Here is a 6000-nt window from a genome sequence, read left to right as displayed (position 1 = left end):
AATTGTGACTTTTTTTGGCATATACTGCTTTAACCGCTTTTTAAATTCATCATCATCGCCCTCTGTGTGCCTGTTCCACAACAAAATGTGCAAGAAGTTACTTCCCATTTCATCTTCCTGTTTTATAATCTGTAATTTCTGTTAAGAGTTTATCACCTGTTTGTAACAGCAGTTCATTTGCTATATATATTGTATAATACAGAAAAACAGGTGTGGTGCCCTATATCATGTTGATGTTAGTCACTTTCATTTCATGTCCCCTTTTTTGATGATGGGACTAAAGATAGCCCTCACATTTAACAAACCATCTCTTCCCAGCAAATTTACAGGCGATTCTGGCACCAGCAAAATTGACATCCTACTAGTTTCCCCCTGTGGGTCTCTTATCCATATTGAACTTGACGCCAAAGCTATTGTAAACTTGCCAGTTGCTGATCTAACCAACACCTTATTATTTGTTGTTAGGTTTCTCTGCATGCGGTCTTAAATGCACCCGTGTCACACAAAAAGGTCATTTGTTTCCCTGCCCAATCTCTGATGAGTCCTTCTCCTTTGGGATAAGAATTCCTCCAGCTCAACGCCAAGCAGTTGGTATCTCCCTCTTTTGCCACACGGCCCTCATCAGCTTCCAGAGGAATCACAGGACATCTGGTGTGTTTTTGTAGAGCCTGTATGGAACTCCATTGGGACCATGAGGTGATGCAGCCCTTGGTTGATGCAGAATATGGATTACTTCACCCCACCTGGGTGGACTGATGTCCAGTTCGTGCTCTGGTGGATCGATTGGTGCATTAACGCATTTTGCAACGACATCATACCAATAGAACATACTTTGTAAACAAAGTTGTTGACAAAATGGGATTCATGTTCCACATTAACTTGAAACACCACTGTTCTTACCATCCACAAAGTGAGAGAATGAATAGTACACTTAAAAACAGACATGGAAGAAACACAGACCATGGACACAATGGATAGATTTAGTCCAACTATACATACATCACAAGCACGACAGGTCTCACTCCATTCAAACACTGTTTGGGAGTCCTTACAAATTAGCGATATTTTCCACATAACGAGAGATAGACGAATGATGAAGAAAAAAAACTCACAAGAGGGAAGGTCCCTTTCAGGAGTTATTAACAACCCTAAACAGCTTTAAAAATAACAAAAAAGGAATACTTGAGTTCATTTGTCGATTGTAAGGTTACTGATTTTGAAACCATTGTTAATACCAAAAACAAATTTGTTTTTATTGGTCACTTGTAAGATAGCTGTTCTCATTCCTACTGCCAAGGTCGCTGTGGTCTGGATGCACAGTGGGGAGTGGTACTTCGAACCCTTCTGTCTCAACCCGGCCTAGGCAGTTAAGGGAGTGAGACTGCTGTCATAATGGTGACTAAACAGTTAAATTTTGCTGTTGGGTATTGGATGAAAACTTTCTGTTCGAGTGATACCTGTGGAAACCACCCAAGGTCCCAGAAAAATAAATTGGTCAACTACATACAAAAAACTGAATTCAAGTTCATTAAAATGACACAGTAGAACTGTAAATTTAAAACCACATTCTTATGACAATAATCGGGCCATGAGAGTTGCAAGTGTTCCAATATGTGTACCTGCGAATGGAACTAGGGCTTGTGTGTCTTCCAAAAATCCTCAATTTCCTGTGTAGATTTGTGTAGGTTACAAACTACAATAACTTGCTTCTGAAACAGTTTTGAGGTTAAAGGGAGTGACTCTTTATTTCAACAGTAAATTAGATGTACAAAAATAGTTTGAAATCACAACAGGTATTTCCGGACAAAATATAAACTGGCTCCTTATAGTAAAACAAGCAGCGAAAACTTGTTCAAAAGAATGTGTTGTTTGCAGGGATCCACAGATAATCCAATTGCTATTACCTGAGAATGAATGAAAAAAAAGAGGGGGGGGGGTTCTGTGTATCCACTAACTTCTTTTGAAAAACAACAAAAAAAATGTTTTCTAATGACGTGTCACCAGTAAATTTCATATGCATCAAATTGATAGGAACTGGAAACAAATTAGGACATTTTTATCAGCATTGATGTCTAAAACCATTTTTGCCCCATTGTCACGGTGGTGCGGTGGTAACAGTCTATTTGATTTTTTACGCCGGTTGCCCTTCCTGATGCAACCCCTCTGCATTTATTCTGAGAGAGAAATGGACCCTATCCCAGCTAACTTCAGGCGAAGGAAAACCCCCCAACTGGTCGCTGGCGAGTTGCAGGGCAGATATTTACACCATCACTGGTGGGGAGTCGATCTCATTTGTCTATTCATGCTATGTCTGTTTATGAATTACCATCTACAGTACATGCAGTTTTACCCGAACACTGGCATAGACTTTTGGAGGAGCTGAATGACATGGGCAAAATAGAAAGAGACACGTGGATACACCTTACACACTGTAAAAAGGTCATGTCAGCTGAGTAACCCAAAGGGAAAGGTGAGCAAAGTCCACCATCAGGTGGTTGCAGATTTATGGTATCTGAAAATACCTGAAGGCTGGTGAACATTTAAAAGACACCTGACTCATTTAGGGGTGACTTGGTCGACATGACTTCAAAATGGCTAAATAATATGTTAGCATGTTAGGCTGCAACGTTGACACTTGCAATGATATTTTTGTTCATATGGTTCCTTTGGGCATCTGTAAAGCTGACAAAAACATAACAGAACCGATGATGATAGTCAACTATGCCTACCACACATAAGATCAAGAGGTGCAACCTCATTTCAAATAACATTGATGAACAACTATGCGGCAGTCACCGAGGCATGTGGGGAGAACTCCATGTGTGCCTCCCAATGAATAAGTTAAGCACGATTTTAAATCCTTGGCCGAGTCTAATTGAATACTCAAACAAAGGGACTCTACAAGAAATAAGGTATACAACAAATAATACACAAGACTCCAAGGTGGAACACCCTGGTAGCGGACAAAGGTAACAGCTGGACCCCCTCCTGGGGAACATCATCATATTTTTGGCATCACAAACACCTAATGACCTTGCTTTAGACAGAAATAGGCCTTACAATAAAGATAAATTCAACTATAGGTTAAACTATTCCCCCGGCTTTTAAGCCTTTTACCACATCTTGCTGGGGATTCCATCTATGGGCTTATGCTAAAGGAAACCCCAATTTTCTTCTCACCATTTGCCAATTAAACGCTACCCTAAACCCGAACGCCATACAAAAGAGTCTGTATACTATGAGAGTTGAAGTATTTTAACCGAAAAAGCGTGAGCAACATTTTTTTTTGGCAGTGACAGGTATATCACAGATAGGAAACAACTGGTTGTTATCAATGCAGAATGCAGCTTACATGGCTACAGTTGCACCACCTGCATGGGCCCTGGGCCATTACTACATGTTATTCCAGCAGAAATCCCAACACAGTGTACCCTGGAGGTAATGATTAAAACCTCTCCAAACACCACTTGTCAGAAATGGAATAGTGTTTATCCAACAACTAAGGCAGCCAATGACAAACCAATATTTTCTACAAATGTTTCAATGGCTAACTTCTCCTGTGTTAGCTTTACAGGGTCATGTGTTAAGGTAAGAAGTCTCAACAAAACATGGTGTTATGATATCAATCTGCAAACTGCCCCACCGCTCCCACGCAGCTATGTGTGGTGGTGGTGGTTGTGTGTTGGTCAAAGATTGTGTGACACACTGATCAATGCATCAGGAACACGTGCACTGGTATCACTGCTCTTATCTGTGACTATGTCTCCATCCACAGAAGAGGATATACAATTGGCCGCATCCATCTTTGGACCTCCCCTTAATTTCTCCCGAAGGAGAAGGTCCTCTTGGAAAGATGGAGATCCGACATTGATGCAATTGGCATCCAATGAGGCGTACCAGATGAGTATAAGTTGGCTAAAGAGATTGCTGCAGGATGGGAATCCATCTTGTTATGGATAACCCCGAATAAAAAACATTGACAGAATCAATTACATATATTACTATGTACAGAAACTAGTTAACTATACGGAAGCAGGCATTACCTGGAGGAGAATGACCAATTTGGAAAAACACTGACAATGTCTACCATTGGGGGAGGGGGGGGGGGGGTTCAAAAGTGGGGTGGAATTTTTTTTTTTTTATAAAACACACTGTTAAATGGTAACCTCTGGTTACTTCTAATAGTGTCAGGTTAATCATAACATTTTGAAAACTTAAAATATGAGTCCAAACAACCAAAATAATTTTGCCAAACTTCAGATATAAAAATGTAGACAGTGAAATTTATATCAAATAGGCTACTCTACTTGCTGGGAATGTCCACTTTTTGTATGTGTTCGATTAGACATGTTGATACCCTTTTTGTTCCTATATGCACGGTTACACTTTTTTGCAAGCCATGCGCATCTGAAAAAGTTTTTTACCCCGTGGTTTTTATCAATTTCCCTAGCACGATCTTCATCTTTTTGCTCCAAGACTTTCGCCAAATTGACAAATCTGCAGACCGCTCGATAACATATGCGTACGTATGTCTATAAGTTATATCTATGCCGTAGTAAACAGAATGCTTCTCTAAGAAATGTTAACGTCAGAGTGAAAATACTGATGAAATACCATCAAAATGCTGCCAGAAATCGAAATGTTGTTGTGATTATAAACACCAAATTTAATGCAAACAGACAGCAATGCCGTAAACAGGTAGCAATGCCGTTTTCCGCTATCACACCTGTGACTAATTTCACGACGAGCGTTGCTGATTGATGCTGGTAGCCGGTCTTGATCATAGCCTCGCCCCGTGTCAAGCCGTACCCCCCCCCCAATTTTCTCAACGAATTTACGCGTTTCACAACTACATTTTCAGCTGAAAAAACTTAGAATTCCGTGAATCCACAGAAAATTCTCATCCCTGGCTGTATTGCCATAAGAGAACAACTAGCTGCAACCTCACTCATGGCGTTACAGAACCGCATAGCAGTCGACATGCTCCAGGTCGAGAAGGGTGGCAACTGCTCAATCTTCGGTGACCAGTGTTGTACGTTCATTCCAAATAACACAGTACCTGATGGGTCACTGACGAGGGCTATTCAAGGCCTCCGCACCCTGAATCACAAGATGAAGGAGCACTCTGGTTTGAACACATCAGCCTGGTCTGAGTGGTGGGAAAAAATGTTTGGCGAATATAGCACAAGAACAATAATATGTAATCATGAGAATGGTTAGAACCAGGAGCACCTGTTGTCTGTTAAAAAAATAATGACACACATGTACTCAGCCATCTTCCACACAAATGCGGACACACACATGAAAAAATAAGTACACTTTGTTTCCAACTATGTTTTGCTCGCCCGTCTCCTCTTTGTAACCATGTAACTAAGGGGTGTTTTGAAACTAAATAGAGGTGCTGTGGAGAGGACATTCAGAGAGAGCAGTGGTGAATTGTACGAGACAGTTCCTCTCTTCTCTCCTTGCGAGCTGTTAAACTAGAACTGGTGTCTTTGCTTCCTTTTTGTCCTGTTGAATGAATGCCTCATTGGTAAACCTGACAAACATTCTTGTAGTCTTTTTCGTTCCTGTGTTCGTTACCATGTTGACTGCCGATGATGCATTGTTTTTTGGTAGTTGAGGCCCACGGGGTCATATGTGATCCATCATCTAAACCGGAAGTAAATTGGTAAATTTTTCCAAATGTGATGTTTTTGTTTCCCTTTGATGCTTTGTAATTAATTTAGTACATACATTTTTAAAAGAGGATTTGGACGTCTTGGGTTCTCTAATGTTAAGTACCTACATGACACCGTCACCCTTTTCACAGTTTTATAGACTACTCTTTCTCGTTCACCTGATATTGACTAGTATTCCCAGGGTTTATTCCTGCTCACCAAGACTCATTCCTTATGAGTGTGTGAGTTTCCTACTCACCAGAGATGTCTCTCTCCTTTGGCTTCCCGTCAACCGTCAGTCTCCAGACGCAGAGTCGAGGCTCATTCCCGCAAAAGCTAG

The sequence above is a fragment of the Syngnathoides biaculeatus genome, chromosome 15 (genome assembly GCF_019802595.1).
Source record: "Syngnathoides biaculeatus isolate LvHL_M chromosome 15, ASM1980259v1, whole genome shotgun sequence".
Lineage (NCBI taxonomy): Eukaryota > Metazoa > Chordata > Actinopteri > Syngnathiformes > Syngnathidae > Syngnathoides > Syngnathoides biaculeatus.
This window is presented reverse-complemented; position numbering follows the sequence as displayed.